General features: G+C 51.0%; 1 pseudogene; it reads right to left on the bottom strand.

The window, feature by feature from the left end:
* Positions 1–13,627: 13,627 nt before the first annotated feature.
* On the bottom strand, positions 13,628–16,085 carry LOC141478158 (non-structural maintenance of chromosomes element 3 homolog; annotated as a pseudogene).
* Positions 16,086–19,021: the final 2,936 nt, after the last annotated feature.

Below are 19,021 nucleotides of genomic sequence, written 5' to 3'. Positions count from 1 at the left end.
ATAGAGAGAAGAGTGAGATCTATTCAAAACACACACACAGAATCATCCATAAAATAACATAAGGTTACAAAATCTCCTGAATGGGTGATCTTACACTTTGATACAAATTAGTTTGATAGATGTGAAAGTTATTCAGTAGTTCTCCATATTAACTGAACTTCTAAGGAGTCCATAAAATGTTTCTCTTTACATTAAAAATCAAAATACCTAGCAAAGTGAGGCAGTGCAAGCATAAATGAAACACAGGGCTGCAACTTCTAGCTTTCATGGACCCTATATAGTATGATTACACTGAGTGCACTAAACTGCTTTTTGCCTACAATGCACTTTGCAAAGCAACGTGGTGACTGTGTGTAATCTCTCAAGTGAAGTGCTGGTTTTACTTTTTGGAACTGCATGTCCAGCTCTGATTCAGACTCTCATTTGCAGTCTCACTTTAAAAAAAGAATGCCAGGTTTTCTTGGACATCAGTGCAAATAACCTGCAGTACTTCTGTCTGATTTTGAAGGAAAGTTTTAATTTCTTATTGTTTACCAGACAGAAACAATATACAGACAGTTATAACTGATCTCATTATTGCCTATTTATTTTCAGTGTAAATCCTTTGGAAGAACATAGGCTGTGTTATGTGAGGAGTTATTTTTTTAAAAAAAATCTTCTTGACTGAGTGGATTGACTTACAAAAGGAAAGACGTAATGATTGTAAATTACTGGAAACATGAAGCATCTGAAGCATGTTGACTGTACACTGAATGTATTACTATAGTGGAAAATGCTAGGAGTAAAAGTTTTCATTTATATTATTGGTTGAAAGCTTTGGCAATTTTTATTTTACAACAGTTATGTTTTTATTTGTGAGGTGAGATGCACCTTGAACAATACTAGGCAATAAAAAAAATAGGAAGCTGTGCTTCTATCAAATATATCAAGTATATCTATCAAGGATTTAATATTGATTTATCCAGCCCTTACATTTATCTGTTGTGGTAATTTTTACTGTTCTAGATACTAATAAATTAGGCTATTGTACACATTTCTTCACGATTCTCCTTTGAAGGTTCAAGCAGAAATTTGAAGAGCTGTTGATATTTGTAAGTTCAGTTTACAAAGCTTTGACATCCAGAACTGTTTTCACTTGAAAAATCAATGTGCCTTACAGTGATGTCTTCAGTGCTTTTTGGCGAGATAAACTTCTACTTTATTCCGTGGTCAAAATTATATGAAATCAAACAGGATAGAAAGAAGTCCCCCACTGACTTCCTGAATAAGTTAAAAGATGCTGCTCGTAAATATACAACCCTTGATCCAGAATCTGAGGAAGGAAAGAATCAAGTGGCAGCCTTGTTTGTTCGGCAGTCTACTGATGATATACGAAGGAAGCTGCAGAAATTGCAAGGGGCAGAGGCCAGGGACTTAGGAAAGTTGTTTGCTATGGCTTGGGTGGTGTATCCAAATAGAGATCAGCAGAAAGAGAAGAATAGTGCCTGTCTGGTTGCTGCTCTGGGAGGAGTCAATAATGCTCGGGGCAGCCCAAGGGATAGATTTGGAGATGGATATCGGGGAAAAGGATGCAGAAGGGGACCTCCAAAGCCTCCTACAGGGGCAGCTCGGTGTGCCTACTGTAGGAAGGAAGGGCATTGGAAACGGGAATGTCCATTGCTGTAAGGAGTGAATTTTTGAAATCTAGATACCCCCGTACTGGCTGTACAGGCCAGAGAATGAAGGGGACCAGAGGAATCTCCCCCAGCAGAGTCTCTGGTTAGAATTTGGCTGGGGGAAGGTGAGACTGAAATATAGTGCTTCGTAGATACAGGAGCAGCATTTTCAGCTCTAAATACAAAAGAGCATGAATTAGGGCATAATACAGTGAGAACTGTTGGTGCGATTGGAAAGTCGGAAAGCCAGCCGTTCTTTAAACCTTTGAAATTCCAGATTGGTAAGCAGTGGGTAACACACCAGTTTTTATATTTGCCTGGAGCACCAAAGCCTTTGATTGGCAGGGATTTATTGGAAAAGCTCAAGGCAGAAATAAAATTCAAGAATGGTGAAGCAGAAGTATTTATGCCTGAATCTAAATTTGTACAAGCTGCAGTTCTTACGTTACAGGAGGAGACACAGGCAAAGAGAGATTCCAGCTGAGGTTGAGATTGCTGCCATTCCCCTTCTTTGGGCAGGTGAGGTACCCGGAAAATCCAAAAGAGCTGAACCAGTAAAGATAGAACTGAAACCAGGATTGCGTCCAGTAAGACTAAAATAATATCCCATAAAATTAGAGGCTAAAAATGGGTTGCAGCCATTGATACAAAAATTCTTGAAGTACGGTTTGTTGAAGGAATATGAGTCTTAAGTATAATACCCCCATTTTACCGGTTAAGAAGGCAGATGGAAAATCATACAGATTAGTTCAAGATTTAAGAGCTATTAATCAGATTGGTCAGGACATCCACCCTATAGTGGCAAATCCTACACGTCATTGACCACTCCAACTGAGGAACAAGGGTACTTCACTGCGTTAAGATTTGGAAGATGCCTTTTTCTGCATTCCCCTTGAAACTGAAAGTCAGGAGTTGTTTTCTTGTGAGTGGGAGAATCCAGAGACAGGGAGGAAAACCCAATACACCTGGACTGTGTTACCACAAGGATTTAAGAATAGCCCTACTATTTTAGGGAACCAGCTTGCAAAAGGATTGGAGTTGTGGTGACAGGAACATAAAGAGGGAGTGATGCTACAGTATGTCGATGATGTATTAATGGCTGGAGGGACCCGAGAAGAACGCATGGCTTTGAGGATTAGTTTATTGAATTTCCTTGGATCAAGTGGGTATAGAGCATTAAAAGAAAAGGCCCCAATCGCTCAAGAAGCAGTAATTTATTTAGGGTTTGAAATCCTGAGGGGACAAAAGCAGTCGGGAGCAGACAGAAAAGAAGCAATTTGCCGACTTCCTGAGCCTCATGATATCCACAAGCTTGGGACGTTCCTTGGTGTGACAGGGTGGTGTCGCTTGTGGATTGCTGACTATGAGTTATTAGTGAAACCCTTGTGCGAGTTACCTGCAACTGACGGAAGGACCCCTGCAGTGGCCAGATGAGAGTCGAAATGCATATACCCAACTAAAGAGAGCATTGATGAGAGCTCCAGCTTTAGGATTGCCTAGTTTGGAGAAGCCGTTTGAACTTTTTCCCTATGAGAGACAAGCGGTAGCCTTGGGAGTGCTAACTCAGTATTTGGGAGAACTTAGACGAGCAGTGGCATATTTCTCTAAGCAATTGGGTACTGTAAGCCAAGGCTGGCCTGGGTGTCTAAGGGCAGTTGCAGCAACTGTATTACTAACACAGGAAGCTCGGAAACTTCCTATGGGACAGAAAATGACTCTTTATGTACCACATATGGTGTCAACCATTTTGGATCAGAAGGGCAGCCATTGGCTGTCACCCAGCAGGATGTTAAAGTACCAAGCGGTGCTTTTGGAGCAAGATGATGTGACTCTGAAGACTCCACTGATTTTTAACCCTGCAATGTTCCTTCTGGCACAACAGACTGAGAGTAGCTCCAGACACGATTGTCTGCAAACGACTGAAGAAGTTTATTCAAGCAGACTGGATTTAAGGGATACTGCCTTGTCTAATCCGGATTTGGAACTGTATACCTATGGGAGCAGTTTTGTTAAAGAAGGAAAAGGAATGTCGGGCTGTGCTATTACTGCTGTGAAACCCACTGTGGAAGCACAGGCGTTGCCATCAAATATATCTGCCCAAAAGGCTGAATTGATAGCCCTAACCCGCGCCTTGCCATTAAGTGAAGGAAAGCGTGTCAATATCTGGACTGATTCCAAATACACTTTTGGAGCATGCAGATGGGGTGATATGGAAAGAAAGAGGACTCCTGACAGCGCAAGGGACCAAGATGAAACATCAAGAGGAAATCTTGAAACTTTTAGAAAGCATCAAGGCTCCTGCTGCAGTAGCTATGATGCCTTGTAGAGCACATCGTTCAGGACAAACGGCACAGTAACAGGGGAATAAGTTGGCTGATTTCGCTGCAAAAGAGGCTGCAGAAAAAGGCATGGAAATAGAAGCATTAGCCATAGTGCCAGAAAAGAGACTGATATTACCAGAAAAGCCTATCTATGACAAATGTAATCTAAATTTAATAACAGTTTTAGAGGTGGAGAAATGGGGTGGTGGATGGGCTGTCACTCCTTCAGGGCTGGTGGTAGTCCCATGATTCGGAGAATGAATGGTTAAACATCGATAGTGTAGATTTAGTGCAGCTTGACAAAGAACAGAGTTCGGAGCCCAGCATTCCAAGATAAGGAACTGGCCTTGTGTTGTAAGCACAATGTATAAGATAGTAGGAACAGCCTGCACGCTAAGGAGGAACCCGATTGTCTGGGTGAAGTGTCCATCTGGTCGGGGCCAGTTCCGTGGTTTGGGGTCTAGCCAGCTCAGCATTCTAAGCCAAAGGTAAAAGTACACGGTGAAGAAGACTATGAGCCTTCCTCCAGAAGACCCCGGCCCACGACCACCAGGCGACAGTATGCATGTGTCAAGGGGAGGAGACTTATGATAATGAGTTCCTAGAAACAATTAGAATAGTAACGTCTTTTCTTAGAAATAATTATAATAACCCAGCCCATATTAATGAATATGTATGCTTTTTATCATAAATAGACGCTTGTTTTACGACCCGGTGTACAAGTTAGGAGGAGCTATCCCCCTTGCGCCCAGCGCTGCAATAAACATACCTGCTTTATAACTCTCTGTGAGTTGTAGAGTCTGTTTCCACTCCTCTCCCATATTCACTCATGAGTAGCATGGTGAAAAGGGAGCATGAAGCTGTGCATTGGGGAACAGAGATACTGTTGAAGCATCTTCAAAAATTAATAATTAGTCCAAGTATGACTGAAGTAGTGAGATCAGTGACAGAAAGATGTGAAATATGTTGAAAAATAGTCCAACACCACAGAACAGGATTCAATTTGGAAAAATAACAGAAGGGCGACACCCAGGGGAATATTGGCAAATTGATTTCACTGAATTGCCTGGGTGTGAACAACTAGGTACTTACTGGTTCTCGTAGATACCTGTACTGGGTGGCCCAAGGCCTTTCCATGTCGCACCAAGAAAGCTAGGGACATGGTGAAAGTGTTACTAAAAGAAATAATTCTGGGGTTTGGGATACCAACAGAAATGTCATCAGATAGAGGCCCGCATTTTATTGCCAAAATAGTTGTTGAAATAAGTAAGTTATTAAACATTAAGTGGGATTTACACACACCCGATCGACCTCAGTCTAGTGGGAAAGTGGAACGGATGAATCACACGCTTAAAACACAGCTGAGCAAAATGTGTCAGGAAACCTCTATGAATTGGACTCGAGCTTTACCTCTGGCTTTATTGAGGATTAGGGTTCAGCCTAAGGGCAGACAATGTCTTAGCCCCTATGAGCTCATAGATGGAAGGCCATATCAGAAGGAACAGATGGTATTGGATGTGTGGAACTGGGGCCAGAAAAGTTTTACCCCCAAACTGGACAGGAACTTGTACTTTAGGGACACTAATTCCTAACATAACTGTAGTGAAGAAGGTTATGAAGGCATCACAAATTAGATCTTCTGTAAGGATATTCAAAAGAAATAACCTTCTAATAGAGAGACCAACTGTGTTTCATTGCTTTGTGATATGGTTTATACCATGGCTAGGAGTCAGTGAACTAGAAAAAGCTGTAGTAAGTATTTCAGCAGAGTTGGAGGGGATTGGAAATGGAGCAATTGATGCAATTGAGGCCTTGCAAGAGGCGGTTTCCCAAATAGGTGCGATGACAGTACAGAATAGGGTGGCACTGGATATGCTTTTGACCTCCTAAGGTGGGGGGGCGGGTATGGACTGTCATTAACACCAGCTGCTGCGTTTATGTAGACCAATTTGGAAGGGTAGCAACAGGTTTGGATGAAATTTGGAAGCATACAGGTATTTTGCATGAAGTACAAAAAGACAATACTAAACATGGGTTTCAAGAAGTGCGGGAATAGCTAACTTCCTGGTTTCCCAACTTACTGTTGTGGATCAAAAAGATTTTGGTATTAATAATGGTTGTGATGTCAGCATTTGTATGTCTGTATGTGCTCACACAAAGTACCATGAAGATATGTGTCACTTGCCAATAGGAGCACCTAGAAAATGGGCCTTGTATAAAGAATTTAAAATAAGTCCCAAAGGGGGGGGGGATTGATACCTGAAGCAGACTTTATGTAATCCATAAATGGTCAAACTGTAGGGAATGTTCTTTTAGAGAAGAAATGGAGCTATTTTAGTAACCATCTCAAATGGTTTCAAGGTCTTAGTAAGATAAGAAAGGATGTGTGTGGCCTTTAGAACATGGTGGCCTAAGACAGGGATGGAATAAATATGGACATTGTCTGACAAACAGGTAGCAGCAGGAAGATCATTAGTTTTAATGATCAATTAAGCAGTTAGAATGTTTTGCCTACATGAAAAGTGAGCCAGGGGACAGATGAAGAAGATGAAGATTGAGGAAGAAAGGACCCTCACTCAAAATGAGGACCACCAGAAGGCGTGACTACACATGTCCCAAAGCACATTATAATACGTAAATGAATTCTCAGAAATGTAGTGAACATGCTAATGTTTTCTTGGAGTTACCTAGAATATGTATACCTGTTGTGTATTTGTTTGACAACAGTACTCGGTGTGATACCCTGTGCCCCTGGCGCCGCAATAAAGAATGCATGCTTTCTGAAACTTTAAATTGAGTCTGAGAGAGTTTTGTCTGCCAGTTTGCAGGAACAGGCTGGGAGCCCCAGGTGTCCCTGGCTCATTTTCGGCTGCACCTTCTATTCCCTCTTTCCCCCATTTTCCTGGATGCTCCGCTTCCATGTGTTCCATGCGCCCCTGGTATGTGCTGGCTGGGCAGAGATGCATCTCCCAGCTCACCCACATGGCCCTGCACCCCCAGTGCTCCGCTTCTGCTGGCCGTGGGGCCCCCCTCTCATGCTCCATTTGTCTCTGTCCCCAAAGCTGCCAGTACAAGGACCAGAAGATCAAGTTTCTTGACAGCATCTGCAAGCTGTGCACAAAAGCCAAGCTCCTACCCTTGTCACAGTGCCTACGTTTTTTCTGCCACACATACGAGCTGGCAATGGGAAAAGTGGGTGAGGTGGTGGCTTGGCCATGGCTGGGAGACGGGCAGTGAGATGACTGCTCCAAATGCCATGAGGGGGCCCGGTGGCTGCCTGGGGAGCTTTCCAGACATGAAGGGTTCCCCAGCCATCTGCCCCCTTGGGCCTGCAGGAAAAGGGGGCGGCTGAGATGGGGACAAGGGGTCTTTACTTTCCTGCCCTCCCTGCCCTACCCCTGCTCTCCCACATCCCCATCAGTGTGCCCATGGCCACCACCTGCCAGGACGCCAGACCGGAGGCTGGAACACTTTTGCCAGGGTGGTCTTTGACTGTTTCAAATAAAAAGAAAACTGTCTTTCATACAGGCAAGAAAAATGGAGGTTCTCCTGCCACACATTATGGAGTTGATCTAGGATGGCCACACCACCAATATCAAGATGAATGTCCTGGTCATCTTCAGAAACATGATGGGTCACCTGGAGAGGAAGAAGGCCAGCCCCATTGCTGTGCAGCTGGAGGAGGAGAAGCCCTGAAAACACAGTGCCTAGCTGCGCTCCAGGCTGGAGCTGGGCACGTGGCCACCAGCCAAAGCACGTCCTCCTGGCCAGTGCTTTCTCCCTGCTCTTGGCCAGGCCATCCCCAACCATCCGGTCTCCCTTCAGACCCACGGGGAGATCCAAGGGGAAGAAAAGCCCATCAGTGGCCACAGGCCACTCTGCGGGGAACCTGGCCCATCTCCTGGCTTCTCCGTGGGTTTCAGCCCCTTTGGGATGTTATCTCCCACCGAATCCAAAGAGGGATCCACCCGCTGCCTGATGCCAGTGGGAAGGATGTGTGGCAGTAGCCAGGTGGCCAACACTGGCCCAGGTGGATACCACCCACCCCATGATGGCTGCAAACTTATAAACCATCCCATCCAGCTGAGTCAGCACAATCTCCGTCAAGAAGCAGTGACGCGTCTCTCACCTCCTCCCTGCGCTGAGGCTGGAGAGGCCCAGCAGGAGACGGGGGAGCCACCTCTCCTGGGGACTGGGTGTCGCGTCAAGAGTCAAAATAGTTTTGGCAGAAAATAAACCCCCTTGCGATCTAACACTCCTCACCGAGGTGGGAGGCTAGGGGCGGCTGGGTTTAAATTCTGAGTGATGCCCGATTCACCACTATCAGTCCAGTCACGTTTAATATTAAACTATCACGATTCTGGATACACTGACAGTGGACTGCACCTTCAGTCTAGTCGTGCTCACGAACCAGCACGGCCGCACTTCAGTGTCTGGTCGCGTTCAGTGAGAAACCGAAACGGCTAGCTACTTAAGCAGTGCAGTTTATTTAAGCAACAGATAGAAAGGTTCTTTTGGTTTGCCGGTGATAAGTACAGTCTGCAAAGCACGTGCAAATAAAAATATTGTTAAGCACATGACAAAATTGCAAACAATACAGCCTGGCTCCAAATGTCACAGGTAACCCTCTAGAGAGATTTCTAAGTTCCCCGAGGAAGCACTCGGCACAGTCTAAGTCTCACCCACAGGTGTCCCTATGGGGGGGAAGGAAGGCTCAGCCCCTCGACTGGTCCCGGGAGTCAGAGGCAGTCCCTGATGGGGTCCTCCCTGACTTGTTCACGATGGTGTCTTCCCTAGCATCCCCCCTTTCTCGGGTTATTTTTATACTGTTTTTTACCTTCAAGGTGGAGTTTGAGTGACTTTAGTCATAAATACCTTTATTACGATTGGTGTAAAATTCTCTCGCTTTGCATTTAAAGGTATAGTTTATGAAAAATTCAGGGTGCAGACTCAAGGAGGAGTGGTCGCACCTTGGAGGCGGGCAGCCTTCGGGCTGGAGGTGTGTTTTGGTATTATAATGACATTATAATGAGCAAAGTTTGCACAAAGGACAGCATTTCATCAAAATTTGACAGACTGTTGGCTCAGGGTGGCAAGCATGCAGCTTATCACTTCCATAGGATCACTTTGTTCCCATTCTGCTGTGTAATCACAGAGCTTGGCCGTGGAATCTTCACTCCATCCTCCGTGTTGCTTTTGCAAGCAATATTGTTCAGGGAGTCATAGATGTAGCGGATTCCTTGCATACCAGCTGCTGCTGTGTTCCACCCTGGAAACGTTTCCATTTTATACCTTTTCTTAATGTATGAACAATGCTATACCTTTAATATAACTTTGTTTTAGGAATTATTCCACACTGGGCAACCTCAAACCGGCTCCGGTCCCAACAGAATCACAAGTCACAAGGCCGAGGGAAAAGGGAGATGCTCAAACCAGCGCTGCCTCCAAGAGTGCAATCCAGCAGGTCCATGCATCCTGGGATGCACCCGCTCTGACCTGGAGGAGGGGCTTTTGCCCAACAGTGCACACACAGAGTTTTCCCCCCAAAAAAGAGCACTTTCCAGGGCCGTTGCAGTGTCTACTGCGGCGCTGCCAGAGCTCCCTCTTCTCCCCAAGCCCAGGGCTCAGCTCATGGCCACAACGAGGGAGAGGCTTCAAAGCACAGCTGACAAGATCATCCAGGAGCAGGGTTGATTAAGGGCACTGTCGAGGAGAAAGCTGCCACATTCTCCTCAAAGGGCCTGTAAAAAGACGTTGTTCCTCCTCCAGGTCACACTTTCCTGGAGCCCCTTTAGGGACTGGAAGGGGCTCTAAGGTCTCCCCAGAGCCTTCTCTTCTCCAGGCTGAACCCCCCCAACTCTCTCAGCCCCCCCTCACAGCAGAGGGGCTCCAGCCCTCCCAGCATCTCCGTGGCCTCCTCCGGCCCCGCTCCAACAGGTCCATGTCCTTGTGATGTTGGTAGCCCTAAAGCTGGAGGCAGCACTGGGGGGGTGTCTCCCCAGAGCAGAGGGGCAGATTCCACCCACCTCACCCTGCTGGCCATGCTGTTGGGGATGCAGCTCAGGGTGCGGGGGATTTCTGGGCTGCCAGCGCACGTTGTTGGCTTGTGTGGAGCTTCTCACCCACCAACACCCCTAAGCCCTTCTCCTCAGGGCTGCTCTCCACCCAGCCTGGATTTGTGCCTGGGATTGCTGTGACCCAGGGGCAGGACCTTGCATTTGGCCTGGTGGAACTTCATGCAGTTCACAGGAGCCACCTCAACCTTGTCCATGTCCCTCTGGGTCTGGGCAGAGGGTGGAGAAACAGGAGAACTGGCAGACTCATCACACAGGACTGCAGGAGAGCTGATCCCACCTCACTGAGGAGATGCTGGGACAGTCCCAGAGGCAAAAGGGGCTGAGTCTCTCCTGGATCTTCAGGGACAACATTCCTCAAACCCCAGGAAGAAACAGGGCCTGACCAGTGCGGGTGAAAGGAGACCCCACAGGGCAGGGGACAGGGGAACAACGACAGGAGAAACACAGTCATTCCTTGGAACAGAGCACCTTACTCGGCACTCTTGCAAAGAAATGTGTTTTGCGGAGGAGCTGGGTGTTTCACGGAAGGTTTTTACCCTCTTCTACCATCAGCACCTCCCGGCAGGACTCCTTCAGTGACATGGACAGTCCAGCACAGGGAGAGCTTTGGGTCCCTGCGCTCTGCACAAAACCCCAAAAGTCGCTTTTTGAAGGTTGTTGTCCCTGGTATGATAGAAATTTTGAAAGCATTTTAAAAAAATAAAGCCACGAGAAATAGAACGGAAGATGTAGAGTGAAGGAAATGTCCTCTGGCAACGTTAAGCTGAAAAGGCTGTTGGTGGTTTCATCCTCCTGGCTTGATTTCCTCTTGACAACTTCATCCTCAAAACCACCTTTTCTCCCTCAAAACCACCTTTTCTCCCTCTCCCCAAGGTCAGGCTCAAAAATAGCCAAGGACCAGAGATTGCCCCCACACCCAAGGGGCCAGACTTTCACAGCACAGGGGGGTGGTGGCACTGCTTTGGGTGTGTTCACAGCACGGGGAGGCAGCAGCACTGCTTTGGGGGTGCTCACAGCAAGGGGGAGGCATCGGTGACCCCCTTCTTCCCCCCATCCAGGTTCTCTGCATGGAGTCCATCTGTGTTGACCCCACCATCATCAAGGGGAACATCAAGGTGAAACCTGGGGGAAGAAGTGACACTGAGGTGAGAACCTTGGGGGGGTGGTTCCCCCCAAAAATCATGCCCACCTCCCCAGAAAAAACCGTGCAGACTTCCCCCAGCAAGTGAAGCTCAACCCACATCAAGGGGGACACACGGGTCTCCCCTCAGGGACAGCAGGGGGGGCAGGACATGTCTGTGAGGTGGGACCAAGCAGGGACAGGCTGGGGGGGGGGCACAGGGAGGGTGGTGGGAAGGGCGGAGCCAGAGGCAGTGGGCAGGGCTAGGGGCTGAGGCCACACCCACCCAGCAGGTCAGGCAGGGGTGGGGCTAAGGAAAAGAGGGTGGGGCTAAGAATGGCAGCCACACCCACCAGTCACCCCAGGCAGGGGTGGGGCTAAAGGGGGGAGGCCACACTCACCAGAGTAACCCCAGGTAAGGGCAGGCTAGGGGAAAGGGGGTGGGGCTCTGTGAGGCCACACCCACAGACTCAGGGAGGAGGTGGAGCTAAAGGACATGGCCACACCCACCAGTGTGAGTTACCCCTAAGAAGGGTGGGGCTAAGGAAAAGCAGGTGGGGCTAAGAATGGAGGCCACACCAACCACTTACAAAAGGTAGGGGTTGGGGTATGGGCAGAGGCGGAGCCAAGGGAGGCCACACCCCCAATCACTTCAGGTAGGGGTGGGGCTAAGAGCAGGCACCTCCCACAGGGGGCCTCAGGCAGGGGTGGAGCCACAGGGAAGAGGTGGGGCCAAGAGAGGTCACACCCACATGGAACACCCTGGGTGTAGCGCTAAGGGAACAAGCCACACCCCCAAGGGCTACTACAGGCGGGGACAAACGGGCAGGGCTAAGGGATATAGGGTGGAGCTGAAGCAAAGGGGCATGGCTAAGGGAGGAAGCCACACCCCCAGGTGAGGGGTGGACACAAAGGGGTGGAGCCAGGGGAAACAAGCCACACCCACAGCTATGCCTCTTGCACGAGGCCCTAAGGCAGTGAGCCCCGCCCACAAGAGCTGGGAGGCCACACCCACAAAGGGGTGGGGCTAAAGGGGAAGGCTACACTGCAAGGGGGTGGAGGCAAGGGGCCAGGCCACAGCCCTAGGACCCCCCTTCATTTAAAGTGAGGGCGTGGCCAGGGGTTGCCCCACCCCACAGGAGTGTCCACCCTGTCTCCCCCCAGAAAAGGGAACAATCTCCCCAAAAAAGGAACTGTCCCCTCCTTAAAACCCTGTCGCCTCCCGGGGAACCAGGGTATGAGAGGGAGGCAGTGAACAACCACCACGAGCAGCCCCAGGTAAGGGGGGACCCCCCCAAAAAACCCCAAAAGAGGGGGCAAATCTCATTAAACCCCCCTGAAAATTAAATTTTGCCCCCCTGGCAAATCTCATTAAACCCCTCATGCAAATTGCATGAAGTTCAACCAAGCCAAGTGCAGGGTCCTGCACCTGGGACGTGGCAACCCCAGGCACAAATACAGGTTGGGTGGAGAATGGCTGGAGAGCAGCCCCGAGGAGAAGGACTTGGGAGTGCTTATGGATGAGAAGCTCAACATGAGCAGGCAGTGTGCACTGGCAGCCCAGAGAGCCAACCGTGTCCTGGGCTGCATCAGGAGAAGTGTGGCCAGCAGGTCTCGCGAGGTGATTCTGCCCCTCTACTCTGCGCTCGTGAGACCCCTCCTGGAGTACTGTGTCCAGCTTTGGAGTCCTCAACACAGAAAGGACATGGACCTGTTGGAACGGGTCCAGCGGAGGGCCACGAGGATGATCAGAGGGATGGAGCACCTCTCCTATGAGGACAGACTGAGAGAGCTGGGGTTGTTCAGCCTGGAGAAGAGAAGGCTCCGGGGAGACCTTATAACAGCCTATCAATACCTGAAGGGAGCCTACAGAAGAGCTGAAGAGGGACTCTTTGTCAGGAAGAGTGGTGACAGGACAAGGGGCAATGGTTTTAAATTGGAAGAGAAGAGATTTAGATTAGATATAAGGAAGAAATTCTTTACAGTGAGGGTGGTGAGGCACTGGAACAGGTTGCCCAGGGAAGTTGTGGATGCCCCATCCCTGGAAGTGTTCAAGGCCAGGCTGGATGGGGCTTTGAGCAACCTGCTCTAGTGAGAGGTGTCCCTGCCCATGGCAGGGGGGTTGGAACTAGATGATCTTTAAGGTCCTTTCCAACTCTAGCCATTCTATGATTCTATTCTATGAAATGCGGGTTGGGGAGCAGTGATTGATTTTGGGGAACCTCCCCCAGAACCCCATTTTGCCCAGCAGAACATCAACATCAGCTGCCCCTGAGCCAAAGCCCTGGTCACCGTCCCCGAGTATTACTGAGGACTTGGGGTGGGCCCTTAATTTTGGGGGCCTCCCCAAATTAAGCCTCTCCCTCCCCAATTAAACTTTGCCTTAATGAAGCACTGAGCCTGGAGATTGTGGGGCCACACCCCAAAAGGGACTCTATTTTGGGGGTGTGGGAATTAGGGCATGGCCTCAGCCTCATTGTATTGACTTATCAGGAACATGGGGTCCTTCCCTTGGATCTGGGGGGGTGGGGGTGGGTGGAAATGACACACACAAAAATAGGGAGGGAAGTCAAATCCAGCCCCAAGACCCACCCAAAACCCAGGGCTGACCCCCCCCAAACAACCTCACCTTGGCCACAAAGCGCAGCACGTCCCTCTTAGACATCTCCTTGGCCCCCACTGGTACTTGAATTCCAGGGGGGTCCATGAGAGGAATGGGGATGATCTCCAAGTACCTATTGGGGGAAAGAAGGGGTGTGAGGTGGTGACCCCCTCCCCTCACATTTTGGGGGGCATCCACGCTCCCTGGCCCTGTGACAGATCCCTTGAGTTGCTGGGTTTTGAGGGGGGGGCAGCAGGCTTTTAGGTGTTTTTTCTGTGCAGTGTGGTATAAACAGCCTGGCCAGGGCTGACACCAGGGCTGGTCTGTGCACAGTGGGGGCTGGAAAGGGGGGGCACCCCAAAAAACACCCCCTCTCCCACCCTAAAAACACCCCTTCTCTCAATCCCCCCTCCCACCCCAAGAACACCAATTCCCCCAGCCCCCCGCCCCAAAAACACTTGTTCCACCCAAAAAGACCTCTCCCAACTCCTCCATCCCTAAAAAGCCCTCTCCCACCCCAAACTCCCGTCTCCCAACCCAGACAGCCCAAAACCCCATTCTCCCAACCCAGACAGCCCAAACCCCCATTCTCCCAACCCCCACCCTAAAAAAAACCCTCTCCCAAACCCCCCACCCCAAAGAACACCCCTCCTCCCAACCCTGCACCCCCAAATCCCCTCCCATCCCAAACTCCCCTTACCAGCTCAAAAAAACCAACCCAAATGCCCCCCTCCCAACTCCCTCTCCCTAACCCCCCCAAACCCGCCCTCCACCCCCCCATCCCAAAGAACACCCCCTCTCCCAACCCTCCCATCCCAAACCCCAAAAACCCCCTCCCCCCAAAAAAACCCTCTCCATCCCACCTGCCTCCCTGGGGGCAAGGGGGTTAACAAGGGACAGCAATAACAAGCCATGTCGCACATTATCTATCACTCCTACCCTGGTTGCAGCCAGAGACAGCAAAGGATTTTCCAACAGCACCTGGAAAATGGGGTGTCAATGGGAGGGGGGAGGGACACGGAGGCACGAAGGGGAAGTGGGATATGGGAGGGGTGGGGGGAGGCCTCATCATCTTTGGGCGAGTTGCCCTTCATGAAGATGAAGCTGAGGATGATGACGAGGAGCCCCAGCTTGGCCATCTGGATGTCCCTGGGGGGCGGGATAGGGGGCAGAGGGGTGTCATCCCCCTGAATAGGGAGGGGGAAGCTCTAATGGGGTCTGCCCCCCCCCCTCCATAATTCCCCCCCAGGGGGGAAAAAGACCCTCACTAGCACAGGTTCTCCCCCTTGGTAGGGGGCAGGTTGCTGGTGAGGATGTAAATGTGGTGTTTGGTGTCCATCTCCACCAGCTGCAGCCGAAAGACCCACGGGGCACGAAGGGTTAATCTAACAGGGGCCTTCCCCCCAGAAAATACCCCCTCACCTTTGGCCCCTCCCCCCCCACCTGCTGCAGTGTCCTGTCCACCCGGCTGACTATCTCCAAGTACACATCTCTGTATTCCCAAATGACTTCCTTCAAGATACCTATGGGGAAAAATGGGAGGGAACTGCCTGGATGTTGGGGCAGGGGGACACACATGACACCTCCCCTAATCTCACCCACCTTCTTAATGGGGATCTTCTGCTGTTTCACAAGCCGGAACTGGACGAGTTCACTCACCTGCAGGATGGGGATGGGGGAAATACTGGTAACAGAGGGGCTCAGATGCATCTCCCCTGGAGAGGGAGAAACGGGGGCAGTGGGAGAGGGAGGAAAGAGCGTGACCCTCATCCCACCTTCTCATTGAGTTCATCCTGGGAGCGCCTCTCCAGCTTCCTCTGCACCTGGCTGTGTCTCGGAGCCAGGTCATATTGAAATCCACATCCCCAGCGTCCCCCTGCAGGGGAAAAAACAGGGAGATGCCGAACCCCACACTTAGCAGGGGAAAGGGGAAGAGGGGGAAAAGGTGGAGAGAGAAGGGTGAGAAAGGGGAGAGAGGAAACAGGGGGGGAGGGGGGACGACGCCCCTTACCTGAGAGAAACCTGACACTCTGCAGCGCTTCTTCGGGGACATGTCTCACAGCCATTCTGAGGGAAAAAGAAACGCCCGGCGGGCTGAAACCATGACGAGGCCATCCCCATCGCCCTCTCTCGCATCCCCTCCTCGCTTTTCCCCACTCCAACCAGGCCACAGACTCCCCCCGGGACCACCTAAAACCACCCGGCGGCACCACCGATACCAGCTGCCCTTCAGACAGCGCCTGCACACCCTCCCCTTCTGCCCATGCGCTCACGGTGGCACCACCCACCCCGGCAAACACCGCTGCCCATTGGCCCGCCCACAGCTCTCATCCCACCCACTGCCCCCTCTTCACGCCGCCATTGGGCCAGCGGCCACACTCTCCCCGCCCCCTCGCTCCTGAGAAGGCTCCCCTCAGGTGGCGAAAAAGGCGGGAAAAGCGCCCCTGCACCTTTTCCCCTGCAGGCCACAAAATGGTCACGCCGCTTGGTTTTAACTCTTAAAAACTCCCCGAAACCACCCAAAATAGCCAGTTTTACCAAAAGAAAGGATTTAAAGCACCTGTGCTGACCCTGCCCCTTGTAAGGTGCCACCAGAGCCCTTCCCTCAGGGGTGGAAGAGGCGATCAAATGGCCGCTGTGGCTGAGGGTGAACTCCCCTCAACCAGGCCCTGGGGTACGGGACGAGGGGGACACCTGCGCCCCACAACCCCAGGGAGGATTCCACCACCTGCCTGCACAGCCAAAGATGCTGTGAGGGGGAAGGCGGACAACTTAGGGTGGACACTGTTCTATTCTGGGGGCATAAAAGGGGGTTTGGGGAGCAGTGGGGCCCTGGGGTGCAGCGGTGGGGATGTGGGGTGCTCTGCAGGTTTGGGGGGGGGGCTTATTTGGTGTCGGGGGGGACATGGGCTGCCCTGTAGGGGATGAGGAAGGCTGGGAGGTGGAAATGGTGTGCCCTGAATAATCAGGGGTGCCCTAAGTAATGGGGGTGCACCCTCCTCTCTGACTGGCCCCCCAGCTGAGCCCCCCTCGGTCCCAATTTTGGGGTTTACTGAGCCCCTCTGGGAGCTGAGTGTTGCCTCAGCTGAGTCTGCTAGAAAAACAGGGTGTACCCCCCAAATTCAGGGGTGGATCCCACATTCTGCCCCCGCCCCCAGCTGATGGGGGGAGCCCCCTAAAATAAACCTCCATGGGGATTTGGGGTGCCCTCTCCTTCCCCCTAAAACTCACATAGCCTCCATGATCCAACCTCCTCATTTAGAGACCCCCAGGACACCCCCTCCAAAATCACACCTCCCCAACGCACCTCTGTTCTGCCCACACTTTTATTTCAGAAAAACCTTTTTATTTTTAATTATTTTAACCATTTCTCACTTAAAAAAAAATTATATACATATATAATAAACACCTTATGCTCAGAGCTGAATGGCCGCCTCCAGTGTCTCCAAAAGCTTCGTGGTGATTTTCTTTGCAGGATGAGGGGACGGTCTCATTTGGGGGGGATTTAAAAAAACACTCTCAAAACTTCTTTTTTTCACTCTCCCCAGGGCTGGGCTCAAAAATAACAAACAGCCAGAGATTGCCCCCCCAAAAAAGGACCCAGGCATCTGGGCACCACTGAAAGTGGACCCAGGCATCTGGGCCCCGCTGAAAAAGGGGACTCTGGCATCCGGGCCTTCCAGCTACCCCCCCAGCCTTCCAACAAAAGTGACCCCAGGCATCCAGTCCCCACAACTACCCCCCAAGAAAAGTGGACCCAGGCATCTGGTGTCAGTAACCCTTTATAAGCGCAGTGATGGAAGGGGGGAGTGGGATGTCCATCCGTGGGTCCCCCCCCAGGTGTGGGTCTGCCCCCCAGGTGTGGGGCCACTATGGGGCACTGGGTCAGGGCACTGCTCCAGCGTGGGTCTCCCAGCTCCTGCCGGCAAACCTGCTCCCGCAGGGGTGACGCTCCACAGGCCACAGGTCTCTCCAGGAGCCTGCTCCAGGGTGGGCTCTCCAGGGGCTGCACTTTCCTTCTGGGCTGTGGGAACACAACAGGAGATTGGCAGCAGGACTGGAAACACACCCCAGGGACGTACAGCTGAGGTGTGGAAAGCACCTGTATCACACCTTGTTGTTCACTTTTGTGTGCCTGACAAGGAGAACATCTGTGCTTAGATCACACAGGCCTGCCAGGGACTCGTGGAACCTGCTGGAGATTACTGCCCTGCCCTGGAGAAGATCAAAGCACATGGGAAAGGAGGCGTGCTGGAATCCCGGAGAGACCAGCGAGAGCAGCAGCTCGGGAAACACTCTCTGGCAAGGACCGAGCTCCACGGTGCCTGCCTTCCCGCTTGCCTGCCTCTGCCCAGGGGCTGCTCTGGAGATCGCCAGTTCGCCAGGTACCGAGATTTAAGTTTACTCTTTGCATTTCACCTGTGGTTTTGTGGTTGTTCCTGCGTCCTGCCTGTGTCAGCTCACACAGAGGTACCTGCACTCACATGGGGCCTGTACCACTAACGGTCTCTGTGTGTGCGACTGCCCTGCCCTCTGCAGCTCTCCAGGGCAGATGCCATCGCAGGGAAAGGGCACAGAGCTGCGAGCAGAAAGCATCGACCTGTCAGATGCTGAGGAAGACACCGTTGCAGATGTGGGCACCGTGCAGATGCAGATCCCATTACAGACCCCCACCCAAAATGCAGATGCCATATCAGACGCCACTGCGGATGCCATTGCAGGTGCAGACGGCATTTCAGAGTGAGCACCATTGCAGGAACCATTGCAGATGCAGGGAGAAGTGCAAAAGCTGTTGCAGATGCCATAGGAGATGGAGGTGCTGTGGGTGAACAGGATTGTGGAAGAAGCAAGACCAGAGGACAGAATAGAAGAAGCTGGGACACTGGCAGGGGACAGCCCATAAACAGCGCCTAAGGACCCAACTGATTGAGGGGAATTCCGCCCATCTGGCAGTTGAGGGTTGCAAGGGTGTGTTGGTTGGGAAAGAAGATACTTAGTACTATATAAACTGCGTGTTTGTTGTAATAAACTATTCTGGTTGCACCTCTGACTGGGGTCCGTGCCTTCATACGCTCCAAATGGCGCCCAACGTGGGGCACGAATCAAGAGACTAAAAACGTCCGTACCCGTAGCGTAGCCCGATCGAACCAGAGATTGCCTCGAGGACTGACTTCACTGACGGCTCATCACCTTTCTGCAGGACAGAGGTGAGCAATCAGGAACCATGGGAAACACTCTGCCAAAAG

This window comes from Numenius arquata, unplaced genomic scaffold (genome assembly GCF_964106895.1).
Source record: "Numenius arquata unplaced genomic scaffold, bNumArq3.hap1.1 HAP1_SCAFFOLD_431, whole genome shotgun sequence".
In the NCBI taxonomy this organism is placed as follows: domain Eukaryota; kingdom Metazoa; phylum Chordata; class Aves; order Charadriiformes; family Scolopacidae; genus Numenius; species Numenius arquata.
This window is presented reverse-complemented; position numbering and strand designations above follow the sequence as displayed.